The sequence below is a fragment of the Lithobates pipiens genome, unplaced genomic scaffold (genome assembly GCF_037356315.1).
Source record: "Lithobates pipiens isolate NorthernLeopardFrog02 unplaced genomic scaffold, aLitPip1_a1.2 Scaffold_16, whole genome shotgun sequence".
NCBI lineage: Eukaryota > Metazoa > Chordata > Amphibia > Anura > Ranidae > Lithobates > Lithobates pipiens.
In genome coordinates, this window is record NW_027507748.1 from 486,489,693 (window position 1) to 486,510,334 (window position 20,642).

The window sequence follows — 20,642 nt, forward strand, 5'->3', positions numbered from 1 at the left end:
GTTGTTAGAATGTCCGACCATGTGTACAAGGACTTACTGTTATACTGTAATCTTACTTTGTTTTATTGTTAATCATTTGCTTAGCAGGTATGCCATTCAGCTGCAGCACTGATTTATTTATCTTGACAGTAACAGTGTTTGCTCCCAAGATACGTAAATCAGTGACTCCATCGCTGTAAGAGGTGATTTCACCACCACAGTTAAAAAAAAAATGGTGCTTGTATGCCCATCATTAGAAGTGGGCATACCTGCCGATCAATCTCTTTTTTTCGTTCAGCCCACAGGCTGAATGAAAAAAAGAACCTTACAATGTATGCCCAAGAAGGACCAGCGACATATTGGTATGTTGCTGGACCTTGAGTGATTATACTAGAATGATGCCTGCAGGTTTAGGTATTATCTTGGAATCATTCTTTTCAGCCTGTGGTCAGCCTTCATGTAAAAACAATCCTAGCAGCTAATTAGTCTCTAGACTGCTTTTACAAGCAGTGAGAGGGAATGCCCCCCCCCCCCACCATCTTCCATGGTTTTCTCGGGCTCTCCCGTCCCAACAGGGAACCAGAGAATGCAGCCAGTGGTTCCACCAGCTGACCATAGAGCAGATCAGAGACCAGAATTGCTCCAATCATCTCTATGGCCTAAAAAACTGGAAGCTATGAGCATTTCACGACTTAGGTTTCGCCAGATATAAACAGTGCCATTAGGAAATTGGGAAAGCATTTTATCACACCGATCTTGGTGTGATCAGATGCTTTGAGGGCAGAGGAAAGATCTAGGGTCTAATAGACCCCAATTTATTTTATTTTTTTAAAGAGCATCTGTCACTAACTATTCATAAAATAAAAATGAAAGTAACAGTTTAAAAAAAAAAGAAAAAAAAAAAGCACCCCTGTGCCCTCGTGCTTACGCGCAAAAGCGAACACAAGCATCGGTCTGGTGTCATATGTAAACAGCAATTGCACCATGCATGTGAGGTATCACCACAAAGGTCAGATCGAGGGCAATCATTTTAGCAGTAGACCATCCTCTGTAAATCTAAAGTGGAAATTTGTAAAGGCTTTTAAAGACTTTTAAAAATGTATGTAATTTGTCGCCATTTTAAAGCATGTCATATTTGGTATCCATGGACTCGGCATAAGATCATCTTTTTTATTTCACCAAACATTTGGCAATATATTGGGTTTTAGTACATTAAAATTTAAAAAAAAGTGTGTTTTTTCCCAAAGAATTGTGTTTGAAAAATCTCTGCACAAATACTGTGGGAAAAAAAAATTGAAACACCCACCATTTTTATCTGTAGGGCCTTTACTTTTAAAGAAATATATAATGTTTGGGGGTTCAAAGTAGTCTTTTGCCACAAGTTTCAGGAAATTTTGTTTTGTTTTGTTTTCTTTACAAAAATCACCGCCTTCAGACTTTCTAAGGGCGTACATTTTTGGTTTCACTCCTCACTATCTATCACAATTTCAGAAGCCATGAAATGTCCAGATAGCACAAACCCCACCCCCATGATATATTTTTCAAAATATTTATGTTTATATCAGAAAAAATAAAAATCGCAGAGGCAATCAAATACCATCAAAAGAAAGCTCTATTTGTGGAAAACAAAGAGTACAACATTGCATGACCACACAAATACCAGTTAAAGCAGCGCAGTGCCAAAATGTAAAAAGTGCTCTGGTTATTGAGCAGCCTAATCTTCTGGGGCTGAAGTGGTTAAGCAGCAGTTTTTTTCACACTTTGTTTTATAATAGCATTGGTTTACATACTTTATGCAGCTTATTAGGTGTTTATTTTTAATGTAAGGGTTGAGAGGGGTTAACAGCACATAGTAGGCTCACTATCTCCACCCTCTCCCCCTCCCATGTAATGGCTCCAAATTCTTTTAAATTCTCCTGTTTTCATTCTCCCTGTGGCTTTGATTAAACGCACACTTGCAAAAAATGTATGCCACAGTAAATTTCTTAGCTTGCGGTTCACCATCATACACAGGGTTCCTGTTTCCAGAGTGGTGTTGACGTCATCTCATGCTCCCAGTTCCAGTGGCTACCCTTGGCTTCCCAAGCTCCACCCTACAGTGACGGCAGACACATTACACCCCATACAGCTTGGCATAGCGTTGTTCAATCATTGTGGTCAGTTTCAGCCATTACTGCAGCCAGCCATGGTCTCCCTGCTCACACTATATCCCTCTGGATCCTCACAGTACCTGACCACCTGTCAGAGACAAGAGGCTGTCCATCATTCCAGCTTCTTCCACCGGGATATTACGGTCCCCCTTACAGTTTGGGATGACCTCTCCCCAAGTGTGCCCGGCGAGCCTTCTGAAACCATTAACCCCTTCTCATCTAGAAATCATTGTAGTACAATTGTAGTAAATGACAAACTTTATACCATTGTATCTGTTTATGTGCCCAATACACACCATCTGAAATGTATTCATAAATTGTTTAGCCAGATCTCAAAATCTCAGCTATACCTCCTTGGCCAAAGGTGCCGTCCTTCCTTGGGTGAGTTTTTACACAAGGAAAACAGTTATGGCGTGTTTCGCGGTCAACACACCAATAAGAAAGATTTCACATCCACTCTACCAGGCACAATACATACTCCTGTATCAATATGTTTATATAAGATAAGTGGCTACTACAACAGGTGTCCTTGTCCTCCATTTACAATATCACTCAGTCAGACCATGCTGCCATATCTATTACTATGGACAACAAGGACTCCTGCTCTCCTATTTGTTTGTGACACTGTAACAATTTTATTATGCAATCCCCAAATCATCCAAAAATTATTAACCAACTTCTCCACAATTTATTCTGGAAAACAAGTCCCCAGATGTTAAGAGCTTCATGCTGTGGAATGCCCAAATGGCTTTTGTTCGAGGCATACTAATCCAATTAGGCTCCAGAATTAAGAAACAATTCAACTTAAATCCATGTTTTGGATCTTAAAAACAAACACTCATTTTTCCGAATACCACGGCTGCCTCTTTACTGAAACTGCCAAATGAACTCTGGGAATTGCTTAAGTCACGATTATAAGGCTTTAGGATTTAAGGATTAAGACTCAAAAGGCTGAAGCTAGAATACTCTCTCTTTCACCCTTTTGATAACAAAAAGCTTTTGAACCCACAGACCATAGCAGATGCCTTTGCAGACTACTAACAGTTCTACACTGCAACCATCTGATGCTTCAGTACAGTCTTTTTAGCCCAGCTGCAGCTCCCTAGTCTATCCATTTAAAAGTTGGAAACGTTGAACTCTCCTTTCACTATCACTGAGGTCTACTAAATGATCAACTCTTCACCCACTGGTAAATCTCCAGACCTGGATGGGTTTGGTAATAAGTATTAAAATAATAGGTGAAAAGAAATGTAGTGTCAATCTACACAATCACAGTAGTGCAAAAGAACAATAAAAATTATTCAAAAAGTGTCCAAATTGAAATCAAAAATAATTTTCCATCATAAATAAATGAATTATTTCAAATATCAAAAAAAGAATCAATTGTGAAAATAGTGCAACTCTTCATAAAGTGGAAATTTTTTAACACTGTAGATCCTTCACCAAAGTGCAAAATGCCAATCCACACCCCTATAGAATGAGGCTCAACAGACTGTAGATTTTAATTGCATGTGTGATTAAATCACTTTTAAGCTTTATGCAGATGATCAACCCAATCTCCACTCTGATCTCCTCAGATTCAAATGGATGACAGCTCTCTCCACCTGTAGAGATAAAATCAACACAAAGCCTCCAATAGTGTAAAAACCTTGGGGGTAACAGTTTTAATGAAAAAGTAATGTGATTACATCACACATAAAAACAAATCATCTTTGGTATAGTTTAGTTACAGTACATGCCGGGTGCCTGCGTAGAGACGCTGCACACAGACACCCGGCATGTAACTAACATATACCAAAGGCGATTTGCTTTTATTTTTGATGTAAGCACATTACTTTTTCATTAAAACTGTTACCCCACTTCCGGTTCCGGCACCGCATGAGCTAGCTGCACCTTTCACTAGGTCCCGCAGCAGCGACCTATCAACTACTTATAAAACCAGCCACAGCAGCCACCACACCGCAAACCGGCCCTGGGTGCTTCCCATCGGTCCCCTATAGCAATGAACCGGTTAGTTGAAAAAACGGGAGTCTGGTCGTATGTGGCACCTCTGGAACGCCCGCTTTGGCCTACTCGGCTCCGGCCTCCCAGGCCTCATCGGTGGAGATGCAGCCACCGGAAATGGAGGTGAGTGGGATCTCCTCTCCCATACCCCATGCCACAGTAGCTTCATCCCCTCTCACTGTGCCTGCATCCATCCCTCACCATCACCCACGCGGTCGCAGCCATTCTGTCCCCCATGATTACAGCTTCTGTGAAAAAAGCGAGTCATGCTGGGATGAAACAAATCAAGGCTCAATTGACTGAACATACCACCAGATTAAACGAATTAGAACACAGCGTCTCTGAGGTGGAAGACGAACTATATCAAGCCCAAGCTGCAGAACAATCACAGGATAAAACAAACCAGTATATTATCCAGAAATTGGACGATTTGGAGAACAGATCTAGACGATCCCATCTGCGGTTTGTGGGTGTTCCTGAATCGCTTACATCTTCAAACTTTACCGACTTCTGCGCTAAATGAATCCTGGAGGCCATAGGCCTCACAGGCCCCTTCACGGTTGAGAGGGCCCACCGTATGGGATCTTACAATGCAGACTGCAAAACTCCCCATCCTATTATTAAGTATGTCAAATATGCCGACAAGGCTCTCATTCTTCAAAGATTACGGCAATCTCCATCTCTCCAAATCGATGGCGTTAAAATATTTATTTTCACCAACTACTCCATTGAGGTCTCCAAAAAACTAAAGGCTTTCCAACCAATCTGCTCGGAACTTTTCAAGATGCAAATCAAATTTTCTTTGGCATTTCCAGCAATACTCTGCCTCAAATCCCCAAAAGGGGAACAACTTTCCTTTCAGGACCCCACGGAAGCTGAAACCTTTCTACGGTCTCTACGGACGGACACAAGCCCCATCACCCCATCCGAATCTACTTCCAGCCTCCGTTCTTTGGAACAGAGGAGCCCTTGAAAAGACTCTCCCAAGCACTTCCAGGCCTCTGTACCTGATCACCGCAACCGCAAATCTTTCCGTTGAAGACCCTCCAGTTGCCATGTTTTGACTGCTCAGGTCGTATGACAGGTTCTGTGTTTGTTACTTGTTTCAGCGCTCTTCCCTTTCAGCTTTACATTTTCAGCGACAAGCGTTGCACCTGTATGAGGTGCCTCTGGCTCATGGCCATGGTTATGGGCTTTCAGCCTTCTCCTGTCAATCTTGCCCTGATTATTCAGTTTATAGCTTTATACATTCTATACTCATTTTGCTACTGTTATGTATTGCCTTAATTATTATAATATTTTTTTACTCCAAATCAGGACTGTGCTAGTACATGATTCCACTGTGTAATACCCTCCCGCCCTATGTGCATATGCCGCACCCTGGATACTCAAACAGCCTTGTGGCATAGCGGGGCAGCACATATCTCCCACCCTAGGGGTCCTGCATGGGGAGCTATTTTACTTTACTTTACACAGTGAACTCATGCGGAAAAAAGAGAGGTTCATTGAAATGTTTAAACTGTTCGTTCTCCTTCTCCCTCCCCACCCCCCCCCCCCATTCCCTCCTCCCCCTACCTCTCCTGGTCCTGCTCTATACTTATCCCACACCCCTCCTCACAAGGGTTCTCCAGACATGCTCCTCACACCGCCTCACTGCCGAGCAATACCTTGGCCACTTATATTTCACTCACAATGCTAGCATTTATCACTATATACATCCGCCTTTCTCCACAATCTTAGGGTAATTTCATGAAGCACCTCCTGATTCATAAGAATCTCCCCTGCACAATTCTCTCCTCGCATACAGATGACCAGGGGTGACTTATCATGGCAAGGGTTAAGATAGGTTCTAAGGAAATACTGATTTTGAACATCTATGCCCCCAACAGCCCCTCTAAACAATTTTACAGTGAGCTTTCCTCCTGGCTGCTCAAATGTACCCATTTACCACACCTAGTCAGGGGGGACTTCAACGATGTCATGCATCCTTCAGAGGACAGGTCTTCCCCTAAACGTCCCACAACAAGTCCAGTTCCAGCCACCCCCACCCTATTTGCATCCACCATGGAATCCCTCCACCTTACAGACCTATGGCGTTTTTCCCACCCTGTAGACAGAGACTTCACTTTCTACTCCAACCCCCATAAAACCCTTACTAGACTTAACTACTACTTCAGATCCGACGACCTCTTCCCCTTAACCTCAGACTCCGACCATGCCCTGATAGTGATCTCTCTGGACAAGTTGGACCTACCACGCCACCCCAATCTCTGGCGTTTCCCTTCCTTCCTCCACAATAACTCTGATTTTCAGAAATACATGGAACAGACATGGTCAGATTATTCCAGTACAAATGCCCCTCACACAGAGGACCCTAATCTCTTTTGGGATGCTGGGAAAGATTATCTTAGGGGTCGTATCATTTGCTACGCTACATCTTTCAAACTTAATGCATGCTATGTTACTACACAAACCTGTATGCTCATGACCCCATCAGCAAATACCGGGCACAATCCTTTCTTGAAAAGCTGGAACTCTTTATTATACCACCAGACCTGCTAAACTCCCTTAATGCCCCTATTACTCTTCATGAAATAGAAGACACCATCCGTAACCTACACCCATCTAAGGCCCCCGGCCCCGATGGATTCACTAGTGAGTTTTATAAAACTTTTGTACACATCAAAGCCCCCACACTCCACTCAGTTTACTCAGGCATTTGGTCGGGGGCCCCTGTCTTCCATCAAGTAACCAGGCAGTTATTAATCTCCTCTCCAAAAAGGGCCCATAGATAGACCCATCTCCCTGCTTAACCTGGACATGAAAATCCTGTCTAAGATAGTGGCCTCTAGGCTTGCTGCCATTCTCCCTCAGCTCATCCACCCAGCTCAATCTGGTTTTGTAAAGGGCCGCACATCCACTTTGAACATCCGAAAAGTTTTATTAGCCCTTGAGAAAGCCAAAACAAGACCCCAAAGGTGATTATGCCATTATCACTTTAGACGCTGAAAAAGCCTTTGATAATGTCCGCTTTGAGTGGCTCTCCATGTCCCTTCTCAAAATGGGTTTCTCGGGCCCTTTCTGCCACCTCATTAACTCAATGTACACATTCCCCACTGCCAAATTAGTTGCAGCGGGACTTCTCTCACAGGGCTTCCATCTCTAAAAGGGTACCAGACATGGCTGCCCACTGTCGCCCCTTTTGTTTAATATCGCCTTGGAACCTCTTTCTAGGTACCTGTCCCAAATTGCCCCTCTACATGGTATCAAGATAGGTGACAGGGAACTCCATACATCTCTCTTTGCTGATGATGTTCTTATCTTCACCTCCAACCCTTCTACAGATATACCTTCCATTAAACAAGTATTTGATGAATTTTGACTATGCTCCGGGCTTCGTATAAATTATTCCAAAAGTGAAATCCTCCCCATCGGCACCCATGCCACCCCCTCCCCCCCCGGACTATCAATCAATCCATATTTGCAGTAGCCGCCTCTCACATCACCTACTTGGGAATTAAAATTGGGAAACTACCCTCCTCTCTGTACCAGCTGAACTATCCTCCCCTCTTGGCAAAAATAACACAGTAACTGACAAACTGGATGGATCTTCCCCTCTCGTTCCTGGGAAGGTGTCACCTTATCAAAATGGTAAGCTTTGCCAGACTCCTTTATACCATGCAAACTTTACCACTACTCCTAAAACACAAGGATATAGCCTCTTTAAAATCTTCTATATCTAGGTTTCTATGGCATGGAAAAGGACCCCGCTTTGTTTTTAAAAAATTGCACCTTCCCAGGGGTGACGGGGTATTAGTCTTCCGAATATTTGTCTGTATAACTTAGCTTGCTTGTTAAGAACCAGCTTTGAATAAATTGGATAACCCAATCCTCCAGATACTCCAATCATAGCTTGGAATCTGCAGCGGCGCACCCTTACTCCCTGACTGCCCTCCTTCAAGGTAGGTGGAAATCTGTTCCTCTCCCCTTCCAGCATAACCTTCTACTCAGGGACACAGCGATAGCTTGGAGGGAATCCAGGAAAATTATCAAGCTTCCTCCTTATATCTCTCAGCATCTGCCGATACAAGGGAACCAGAGTTTCCTCCCAGGATTACATTATAAATCTTTCTCAGACTGGCGGAAGTGCGGTCTCTCACATTTCTCTTACCTGTGCAACCCAGACACCGGCAAACCATTAACTTTTCAAGCCTTGGAAACCTCAGTTTGTCTCCCCCCAACCCACTTCTTCCATTACCAACAATGCCTCAGCTTCCTCACATATGCCTTCAAAGAGGGACCCCGAAGATTCCAACCCAGTTTCATGGAACAGTTAATTCAAGATGATCAATTTAAAGTCTCTGATATATACAAACCTCTTCTACAAAAATCATCATCCTCAATATCTTCATCCTCTATTGCCAATTGGAGCTCTGCCTTCCTGGATTCCAATCTAGTGGACAAAATCCTTCTCGGTCTACGCAGAGTGCTACGTCTAACCCCTAACAAAACCTGGAGAGAAACTCAGCTCAAGATTGCCCACAGGGCCTTCATTCCCTTTCTGGCTCACAAAACAAATCAAAATGGTGCATCCTGCCATCTTTGCCAACAACCAAAGCCATCTCTCTCACATCGCTTCTGGTCTTGTCCAGCCATCTCTACTTTTTGGGACCAGGTCTTATCCTTTATTTTCAAAGTTACATTACTGCAGTTACCTAAGGATCCCTTACTCTTAATCTTTGGATATTGGGACCCTCTACTGTTGCCGTGGTCTCCACCCCCGAGGAATGGCCCTCTCAAAGGGACCCCTCCACATTCCACACCCACAGACTGGATCTTGCTATGTCTCCTTACCGCTCGATGGTTCATTGTCAGGTCACCTTGAGGCCAGGTGACAGATGCACACTGTAGGGATCAGGAGTGCACCGCAAGGTTGTGGACCCACGGCTGACTGGGAGTCAAGGTGATAAGGAAGGCAGGGCCCCTAGAACACCAAGACAGATCTCACCGGGGTTACAGCGTAAGATTCCCTGGGGCGCGGAGTCTAAGAGCCAGCAGGTGTTCACCAGAGCCTCTAGTGGTGATGATGGACTGGGCTGCAACTGGCTCCAGGTCGTGACCCCCAGGGTCCCCCAGCTCGCACCCACAGTAGGCAACAGGAGGATAGGGATAGTGAGGGATAAAGCCAAGGTCGGGCCACAAGCAGACAGGAATAGTCAGGGACATGCCAATAGGTCAGGATCACAGGTAAACAGGGATAGTCAAGGACACACCAAAGTCAGAAACGGAGCAACAGAAGAGCACACAGCAGGTAACAGGAAGCTAAACACACAAAGGTTGATCAGCAGGGTTGGCCTGCAGTGCATGGGTTAATATAGAGTTCTTTGATAGGAGCTAGGATGGAGCCATGCCAGAGGATGGATTACAAAAGCAGTCAGGTGAAGGTCGGCTAGTCTCTAGAGATGAACACATGGAAACAGGTAAGCAGACAAACTCTATTGCATAACCATGACACTCATTCTCCAACATTGGCTCTCACCTCAAGGCCCTCCTATCAAACAACTACGCAAAGAACTCCTCACTCTACTGGTCAGAGAAAGGCTTCTCATGGACTTCAAATGAATTAAGCAAAAAACATTGTTCCTCTCCAGATGGCAACCATTTATCCTTTCGGCTCTGTCACCGTCTGATCAATCTGCGATGGAACATTTCTCTTTCGCATATGGCATGCCGCCCACTCACCGCTGAAATATGATAACTTTTGAATGTTCGGCACCTTTAACACTCCCCCCTTTGTCATTCTGGATCTATTGAAAGAACCCTTCTCATCATGATAACATTCTCCACACCCCACCCTGCACCTACCCCCTCCCCCTCCTCTTCCCACACCCCATCCCCCTTGTTTATCCCAGGTTTTACCACTTAACTCTTTATTGGTACCTGCCATTTGTCGGATTTAAGGTATATAAATCCGTTTATACGTTTATACTGTATACTTTGAAATAATGATACTAATACTAGTCATTGGCTCTGCTAATGTTTAATGTCAGTAGTATTGTATTTTGTTATTACTATATTTTGTTATTTTTATGCTTGTACTATCTTAATCCCCAATAAAAAGAAATTTGAAAAAAAAAACTGTTACCTAACTACCAGTTTTGGCGACACATGAGGAAGGAGTGAGTAACAGTGGCTCCGGTCTCTTCAGCATATAAAGACATTTTCCTCAGCCTGTGGGCACCTGCTGACTCCACTACCCTCCTATTCACCCCCCAGGTAAAGCAGCATGGATTGCTATGTGGTGCACAGCAGCTCCGGCACAGCTGCAACCTCCCACTCGGATGCAGCTCCCTACACGCTACAGCCAGCTATGTGCGACAGCATGGATATGGGGGATGCCGTGAGCTCAGCGATGCCATCTGATGCCTCTCTAGCCCTCCTGGATGATCAATACCATAAAATGGGCCAGGCTGTAGCTACCCTTCTGTCTCCAACTATCACAGCCACTTTTGACAGGGCTGTGGCTGTGGGTATCACACAACTCCAGAAGCAGCTGGGAGATCATGCTAAATGGATGTCAGAGCTGGAAATTGCTTCTCAGACCTGGAAGATGAGGTACAGGCTTCCCAGGCACATGATCAGCAACATGCTCAAACTCAGCAATATATATTAGAAAAGCTTGACGACCTGGAGAACCGTTCCCTCTGGAACAATTTGAGGGTCATAGGTCTCCCTGAAACATTCAGTGCAGGATCTATGCAAGAGAGATGTGTGCATTATGCATACCATAAGCCCTGGGGGTTATGACATCATGTGTTGTGAAGAGAGCCCTCTGCCTAGGGGGCACCTTCAAATGACTGCCGGTCCCCCACCCCATCATTGTCTGCTACCTCAATTATACGTTCAGAGTAGCCATGCTCAAGTCTTTCCACAATGTTAAATCCCTTCAATTAAATGACCATAAATTGCTACTTTTTGCAGACTACCCCCAAGAAGTCTCCCGCAGGCACAAGGCATTCCAACCTGTGGCGCAATCTTCCAAAAAGGCATGAAGTTCTCACAGGCCTATCTCGCCATCCTTTGCTTCACTGATCCATGTGATGATTCAAAAACTTTTTCACACCCTGAGGAAGCTGCAAATTATCTACAAATTATCTACAAGCATATCTGCATATTCCCATGGAAACCCAATCTACATCTGCTCCCCTCTCTTCCTCCTGATGCCAGAGATCTAAGCAGCCCAAGAAAAGACCCTCCGAATAGTTTATTTGAATAAACTCAGACACAACAAACCTCATTGATGTGATGGTTGCATCTTCCTGTTGGCAAATTTATCTATGTTGGCTTACTTAAAGACCGTAAGGTTTAACTAAGCTGTATCTCTAATATAGACAAAAGATACGTATAGATATGGGCTAATGGTCTAGTTGCATTTTTTAGTCAAAGAGTGCCGCGTCCCAATAAAAATTATACAAAGAAGGGGGATGAGAAACAAGAGGGACTGGAGGGCAACCAACCCCCGGGACTTTTATGACGGCACTAAATATACTTAAACCATATATAAAATCATTGAAATTTTTATTTGATGTACAAAAGACATTTTATGAACAAAATAGACAATTACATCCATTAAACATACAAAATGACAGAGTGCATAAAAAAAGAGTTGGTATGTGGGCTTATATAGCTCCATCCATTACCACATTCTTATGTGATTTAAACTGCATTGTTTCTTTCCTACATGTTTCGCTCTTCAGAGCTTCCTCAGGACAATTGCAGCAAACAAAAATACTGAAATTATATAAGAAAATTTATTTTAATACACATATACAACATTTTTGTACATACAGTAAGCCCGGAACACAGGCATAGGAAATGTCCACCTATATGGTTTGACATATCATAATTACATTAGTCTAGTGATGGTTTCACTCCAGTCTAACAAGAACGGCCCTAACTGCAGCGAAACCATCACCAGAGAAATATTTTTTAAACACAAGGACATAGTCTACATATCAATAGTAAATCCACAAATTGATTGTCAAAAAAGGGGGGGCAACTAAACCATTTCCAAGAATGGCGTCCCCAAATTTATTAGCATATTTAGTGCTACTACACCACCATAAATGGTGTAATTCTCCTACCAAGGAGAATGCAGATTGGGTTGTAGAGCAAAAAAAAAAAAAAAAAAAAAAAAACAGCAACTGGACTATAAGGTATATATACTTTTCAACAAAAAAATGAAACTAAAATTAAAAGAATATGTAAATAAATATATAAAGATATATATAGAACTAAAGTCTTACCCCATATAATCAGGCAAGTTGCTTGTATTATTTATCGTTAATATCGTATATTGGATATATCAATTAACATTGAAATGAGGACAGATAATCTCTTCCTCCTTTACTTGTCAAGCCAGCGGACCGCGGCAAAAGCCCCCATTTAGGGATCCCCCATTTCTGTCCCCAAAAGGATCTGCAGAGGCACGAGAAATATGTGTAAAATATATCTTAGCCATTGGATTATATTTATCAAATGGCGCAGTCCAAATTTCTAACATACCTGGTAGTAATATGACAATGAAGAAATGAAACCAGTTCACACAGCCCGGTATCCACGTGTACCATATATTGTCAGATAAAAGTTGGATAAGATATGTTTCTGAACACGAGAAAATTCTCTATATTGATCTCTGAAACAGGAAAAATAAACGAAGAGACCAAGTCTTCATTATAGCCATCCCAAAAATGAGAGTAAAAAATGCATGGCCCTAAAATTAGGACTGCAGGCATGTCCAATTAGTCTAGTAAAGACATATTTGTCTTACCTGTTAAATGAAGCAACGTGGTCTATTCGGTAAAGTTTTAGGAGTTTCCTCCATCCGTTTGGTGGCTCCGCGTGTCCGCTCCCAATGCTAGCTTGGATAGCACTGACCGGGAGCCGCGAATTTAAACTCGTGTCTCCAGCCCAGCAGCGTCTGACGTCATTGCTGGGCTGCGGGCACACCTAATGGGAGGATCCCCTTCGTGCGCACGCGCGCACGACGTATTTTCTTCGTGCGCACGTAGGTGTCTAGTGCGCATGCGTAACGAACGTGTTACACGTCCGTACAACGCGTCGGCCATTTTAGATTCTGGCCGAAGTGAAAGGTTTTGCCAGTAGTGACCCCTAGAAGCCTGTGCTGTGGCCAGGATCCACCATTTGGCCAGAGACAGGTAACCTATACGGTTTAGGGGCTGTCAGCCCTGATTTTAAATTCAAATGAGTCATAATTCAAGCAAATGGGGACAAAGGTATCCCGACATAAGTGTCGGTTGCCATATGTCCCTGGTTTCAAATGATGGAAATGGAAACTGAATTGCTTGAGACCGGCAAACCCGAAGAAGGGGATTAACCCATATTTGAAACGGGGCGGGCTGACTAAACCCTCAACTGGTTGAGGAAGGTTGTAGGTCAGATCCGCCCCGGGGTGCCCGTACAGACCAAAGGGGGCAAAAAATAAAGCTAATAGGAGGATCCCTTTTGTATCATAGAGTGCCTACCTCAGTTCGCTGGCTTGAAAACACCTCATTGTTTATGGCATTTCGAATAGCCATGGCCCGTGCTATAGGGGGAAAAAAAAAAAAAATATGTTTGGAACCATTTTCCACCTCACATTTCTATCCTCCCTGCCTATGTAAGGAAAGATTTAAAACTGATTGAATCATTGAGTCCCGGAGATCGGGTGGCCCCTAAATTGTGTATCCATCTAGTCTCCCGCTGTAAGAGTGTATTATTGTAATCTCCCCCCCTTTCTCCCGGAGGGACATGTTCCAGGGGGAAGAAATGCATAAGACTATCATTAAACTGATGATATAAGCCAAAATGTCGGCTGATTGGGGTTTCCATCTTCCTTCCCCGCACCAGGGACACATGGTCCCTGATGCGGTGGAAGAAGGGACGCTTCGTCTTCCCAACGTAAAAAGCATTGCATTGACAGATCATAATATATACCACTCCCACTGACTGACATGTTACAGCGAATTTAGGCTTGAAAATGTGGCCATTGGGCAGGCATATGGATTTTGACGCATGAAGATATCGACAGAAGCCACATTTGTGGCAAGGGGTACATCCCACCTTTAAGCCCACCCTCGAGGGAGGGGAAAAATGGCTTTGTACCAAAGAGTCCTTCAGAGATCGTGATCTCCTGTATGTAATACCCGGATAATCCGGGAGATGTTTGGCTAGGGTGGGATCTCCCTTTAAGAGATACCAGTATCTCTGAAGGGTCCCCTTAATTTGCTGATGTTGTTCATTGAACGTGGTGATAAATCTCACCCCTTCAATGTTTCTAGGCCGTTTAGGACTGTGTATTAAAGAAGCCCTATTTTGTTTTTTGGCTCGTATATAGGCCCTTTTGAGGCTCTTGTTGCTGTAGCCTCTTTGCCGGAGGCGTAGTCTCAGTTCCCTGGCTTCTAAATTAAAATCCTCATGACTGCTGCAATTCCGCTTGAGCCGGAGATATTGTCCGTATGGGATACTCGCTATCAGAGGGGACGGGTGTGAGCTCGATGCATGCAAAAGTGAGTTTGCCGCAGTTGCCTTACGGTGAAGAGTTGATTGAATTCCCCCTCCCAAATCAGTGAAGATTTGCACATCAAGGAATGTTATCCTGGACAAACTCTTTTCCATGGTAAATTTTAAATTAAAGGAATTTGTGCCCAATAGATCTATAAAGGTATTCAGGTCCTTCTCATCACCCGTCCAGACAAAAAAAATGCCGTCAATGAATCTTCGCCACATTGGTATTAGATCGAAGAATCGTTGAAGATTCTCCTGGCGGAAGATTTGGCGCTCCCACCCCCCCAGGTAGAGGTTGGCATAGGAGGGGGCACATTTGGTCCCCATGGCAACCCCCTGTACCTGGAGGTAGTGGGAGCGCCCAAACATAAAGATGTTGTTGGTGAGAATAAAATATAAGAGGTCCAAAATAAATCTCCTGTAGTTGGGAGGGATGCGTCCATCCTCCACAATAAAGCTTTCAATCGTCTGAACCCCCAAATCGTGGGGGATCGAATTATATAAGGCCTCAACGTCTAGAGTGACCAACCAGGTCCCCTCTGACAGCGAGATCCCATCAAGCGCCCGCAGCAAATCAGAGGTGTCTCGAAGGTAGGATGTTAAGCCCTCCACATAGGGGCGCAAAAAGTCGTCGACTAGAGCACCTCCGGGAGAAAGGGGGGGAGATTACAATAATACACTCTTACAGCGGGAGACTAGATGGATACACAATTTAGGGGCCACCCGATCTCCGGGACTCAATGATTCAATCAGTTTTAAATCTTTCCTTACATAGGCAGGGAGGATAGAAATGTGAGGTGGAAAATGGTTCCAAACATATATATTTTTTTTTTTTCCCCTATAGCACGGGCCATGGCTATTCGAAATGCCATAAACAATGAGGTGTTTTCAAGCCAGCGAACTGAGGTAGGCACTCTATGATACAAAAGGGATCCTCCTATTAGCTTTATTTTTTGCCCCCTTTGGTCTGTACGGGCACCCCGGGGCGGATCTGACCTACAACCTTCCTCAACCAGTTGAGGGTTTAGTCAGCCCGCCCCGTTTCAAATATGGGTTAATCCCCTTCTTCGGGTTTGCCGGTCTCAAGCAATTCAGTTTCCATTTCCATCATTTGAAACCAGGGACATATGGCAACCGACACTTATGTCGGGATACCTTTGTCCCCATTTGCTTGAATTATGACTCATTTGAATTTAAAATCAGGGCTGACAGCCCCTAAACCGTATAGGTTACCTGTCTCTGGCCAAATGGTGGATCCTGGCCACAGCACAGGCTTCTAGGGGTCACTACTGGCAAAACCTTTCACTTCGGCCAGAATCTAAAATGGCCGACGCGTTGTACGGACGTGTAACACGTTCGTTACGCATGCGCACTAGACACCTACGTGCGCACGAAGAAAATACGTCGTGCGCGCGTGCGCACGAAGGGGATCCTCCCATTAGGTGTGCCCGCAGCCCAGCAATGACGTCAGACGCTGCTGGGCTGGAGACACGAGTTTAAATTCGCGGCTCCCGGTCAGTGCTATCCAAGCTAGCATTGGGAGCGGACACGCGGAGCCACCAAACGGATGGAGGAAACTCCTAAAACTTTACCGAATAGACCACGTTGCTTCATTTAACAGGTAAGACAAATATGTCTTTACTAGACTAATTGGACATGCCTGCAGTCCTAATTTTAGGGCCATGCATTTTTTACTCTCATTTTTGGGATGGCTATAATGAAGACTTGGTCTCTTCGTTTATTTTTCCTGTTTCAGAGATCAATATAGAGAATTTTCTCGTGTTCAGAAACATATCTTATCCAACTTTTATCTGACAATATATGGTACACGTGGATACCGGGCTGTGTGAACTGGTTTCATTTCTTCATTGTCATATTACTACCAGGTATGTTAGAAATTTGGACTGCGCCATTTGATAAATATAATCCAATGGCTAAGATATATTTTACACATATTTCTCGTGCCTCTGCAGATCCTTTTGGGGACAGAAATGGGGGATCCCTAAATGGGGGCTTTTGCCGCGGTCCGCTGGCTTGACAAGTAAAGGAGGAAGAGATTATCTGTCCTCATTTCAATGTTAATTGATATATCCAATATACGATATTAACGATAAATAATACAAGCAACTTGCCTGATTATATGGGGTAAGACTTTAGTTCTATATATATCTTTATATATTTATTTACATATTCTTTTAATTTTAGTTTCATTTTTTTGTTGAAAAGTATATATACCTTATAGTCCAGTTGCTGTTTTTTTTTTTTTTTTTTTTTTTTTTTGCTCTACAACCCAATCTGCATTCTCCTTGGTAGGAGAATTACACCATTTATGGTGGTGTAGTAGCACTAAATATGCTAATAAATTTGGGGACGCCATTCTTGGAAATGGTTTAGTTGCCCCCCCTTTTTTGACAATCAATTTGTGGATTTACTATTGATATGTAGACTATGTCCTTGTGTTTAAAAAATATTTCTCTGGTGATGGTTTCGCTGCAGTTAGGGCCGTTCTTGTTAGACTGGAGTGAAACCATCACTAGACTAATGTAATTATGATATGTCAAACCATATAGGTGGACATTTCCTATGCCTGTGTTCCGGGCTTACTGTATGTACAAAAATGTTGTATATGTGTATTAAAATAAATTTTCTTATATAATTTCAGTATTTTTGTTTGCTGCAATTGTCCTGAGGAAGCTCTGAAGAGCGAAACATGTAGGAAAGAAACAATGCAGTTTAAATCACATAAGAATGTGGTAATGGATGGAGCTATATAAGCCCACATACCAACTCTTTTTTTATGCACTCTGTCATTTTGTATGTTTAATGGATGTAATTGTCTATTTTGTTCATAAAATGTCTTTTGTACATCAAATAAAAATTTCAATGATTTTATATATGGTTTAAGTATATTTAGTGCCGTCATAAAAGTCCCGGGGGTTGGTTGCCCTCCAGTCCCTCTTGTTTCTCATCCCCCTTCTTTGTATAATTTTTATTGGGACGTGGCACTCTTTGACTAAAAAATGCAACTAGACCATTAGCCCATATCTATACATATCTTTTGTCTATAGTAAAAATAGGGTGTATATTCGCCCAGTCACCAATTATAGATAAAGGCTTTAATTGAGGTCTCAATTGTTGACTGCACAGTAACTTGGGGAAGGTAGTTCCCGCTCTTGTTAAATTGAATATCAGATGATAAGACTCCAGCAGACAGGATTGTAGAATATTATTTAAATATTTCTTTTAATTTTTTTTTTTTTTTTTTTTTTCTCAATATGGCTACATTTTGTGGCAGTGAATTTGATGGTCTTATGAATACTTTTCATCACTCCCAAGGGGTGGCAACAGGTGGTTTAAGTATGGACCGTTTCTTTATAAGACTCCAGCGTATGCTGGAAAAAAAATCGCGAATATATTGGAACAAACAGTATTTTCTTAAGTACATAGAAGACGAGATGTCCCCTTGGGGCCTAAGAATACAGATTTTTCCTACCATTTATAAAATTGAGTCTTCTTTCAAAACCCAATGGGAAGCTAGTCTTCAGCAGTGTTCTACTGCGATGATGCAGATATTGTGTTCCCATTACACCAACGAGCTGAACACTACTGACAATGAAATCCAAAAACTATATGAAGATAATACCCAAGTGATTTCTCATGAATCCTTTGTGGATCGTGAATTGAATTTGAAATCCAACTTGGAACACTATGTTGCCACATTAATTGTAAACAAAGAGAAAAAATACATGCGAGACAAACTAGCTTACGACAACAACCAGGCCTATAATTGGTTGTCTAATCGTACTAACAAAACTAGATTCATGCCTAAACAAGGGAAAAATCGGATTGATACTGTAGAGCCAATGGATTCAGATATGTCTTCTAACTCCTCCATCTCTTCCTCCTCTCTTTCTTCCTCACAGGCCACAGCAAACACAGCGTCGGGTAAGAAAACACGTCACTCCAAACGAACCAATGAAAAGGAAGGTATTTCTCATATGAAATCGATCCCTCACACACCCAACACGTCTATTCACACTAGAGCCGCAGCAGCCAAAGTGGCTTCTGCGACTAAATCTAACACTTCACCTTTTTCACATTCCAACCCCATAACCGATTCACAGGTGCCCATGGTCTCGCCCCTAAATGAGGGGGGGCGGTCTATGGGCACCACTGAATCGGGTTTTCGCACAGCCCCCATTTTCAACCAACCTGTTCCCAAATTACCAGATCAAACCACGACTCATTCGAGACACAACAAAATCCCTTTGAAATAATCAATCTTTCTTCATTTTCACTCACTGAGGCCCAAATCTCTTTATTAAGATTGGGCCTCTCCTTTTGTCCCACACAACCCATTGACACCTTTGAGGTAGTTAAGGACACATATCTGTTTGCTCGAAAACTCATGTTCAAAGTTATCTTTGACAAATCACATAATTCAAAACAAGACTCACAATCTTCCAGTACTTCACTCGATGGCCTTAGTCTCTCGGAAATTAGGGCCATTGAAGATTTAATGGAACTATGGGATGAGGGGGGTATTGATTCCACAGATCTCGAGGAAGCGTCTATAATGCTCGCTGACCAAGAGGGGGATCGGGCACCTCGGGATGTAACTCCGGAACTACACTCCTCATCTGTAATCAAAGAGTACAAACCTCGATCCAACAAATTCCCCATTTTGCAAAATAATCCCAATATATGGGCATTTGTACAACAGGTGACCAGAGAAATAATAAAAACAAAATGGAAGGACATACAACCACCCAATCTCACGAAACAACAAAAAGAGGCCTTATCTTTATTAAAATCTAATACAGATATAATAATTAAACCGGCAGATAAAGGGGGTAACCTTGTAATAATGGATGTCACCCAATATGAAGAGATGGTATTAAAACTCTTACAAAATAAACAATGGTATCGAAAGATTCCAGCGAGCCACATAAGTTACATTCGTGTCCAATTCGACAAACTGATTGCGAGAACCTATAGACAGGGAACCATTACCAAAAAGACTTGGGAATATCTACATGTCTTGAATCCCAAAACTCCAACAATGTATGCCCTTCCTAAGGTGCATAAACATCCTTTGAAGCCCCCGGGCCGTCCTATTGTATCAGGACGAGGCTGTCTGACTGAACATGCAAGTGCTCTAGTCAACGACTTTTTGCGCCCCTATGTGGAGGGCTTAACATCCTACCTTCGAGACACCTCTGATTTGCTGCGGGCGCTTGATGGGATCTCGCTGTCAGAGGGGACCTGGTTGGTCACTCTAGACGTTGAGGCCTTATATAATTCGATCCCCCACGATTTGGGGGTTCAGACGATTGAAAGCTTTATTGTGGAGGATGGACGCATCCCTCCCAACTACAGGAGATTTATTTTGGACCTCTTATATTTTATTCTCACCAACAACATCTTTATGTTTGGGCGCTCCCACTACCTCCAGGTACAGGGGGTTGCCATGGGGACCAAATGTGCCCCCTCCTATGCCAACCTCTACCTGGGGGGGTGGGAGCGCCAAATCTTCCGCCAGGAGAATCTTCAACGATTCTTCGGTCTAATACCAATGTGGCGAAGATTCATTGACGACATTTTTTTTGTCTGGACGGGTGATGAGAAGGACCTGAATACCTTTATAGATCTATTGGGCACAAATTCCTTTAATTTAAAATTTACCATGGAAAAGAGTTTGTCCAGGATAACATTCCTTGATGTGCAAATCTTCACTGATTTGGGAGGGGGAATTCAATCAACTCTTCACCGTAAGGCAACTGCGGCAAACTCACTTTTGCATGCATCGAGCTCACACCCGTCCCCTCTGATAGCGAGTATCCCATACGGACAATATCTCCGGCTCAAGCGGAATTGCAGCAGTCATGAGGATTTTAATTTAGAAGCCAGGGAACTGAGACTACGCCTCCGGCAAAGAGGCTA

The 20,642-nt window shown here is 43.2% G+C and overlaps 2 long non-coding RNA genes across 2 annotated transcripts; one reads left to right on the forward strand and one right to left on the reverse strand.

Moving 5' to 3' along the window:
- Window positions 1-11,618: 11,618 nt before the first annotated feature.
- Window positions 11,619-13,659, reverse strand: LOC143983397 (uncharacterized). Its single transcript, XR_013274602.1, has 3 exons — window positions 12,699-13,659; window positions 12,440-12,611; window positions 11,619-11,924 (listed from the first exon to the last, which is right to left on the reverse strand). It is a non-coding gene; the product is annotated as an uncharacterized LOC143983397 (long non-coding RNA).
- A 2,004-nt stretch (window positions 13,660-15,663) lies between these two features.
- On the forward strand, window positions 15,664-17,667 carry LOC143984428 (uncharacterized). Its single transcript, XR_013274852.1, has 3 exons — window positions 15,664-16,585; window positions 16,673-16,844; window positions 17,362-17,667. It is a non-coding gene; the product is annotated as an uncharacterized LOC143984428 (long non-coding RNA).
- Window positions 17,668-20,642: the final 2,975 nt, after the last annotated feature.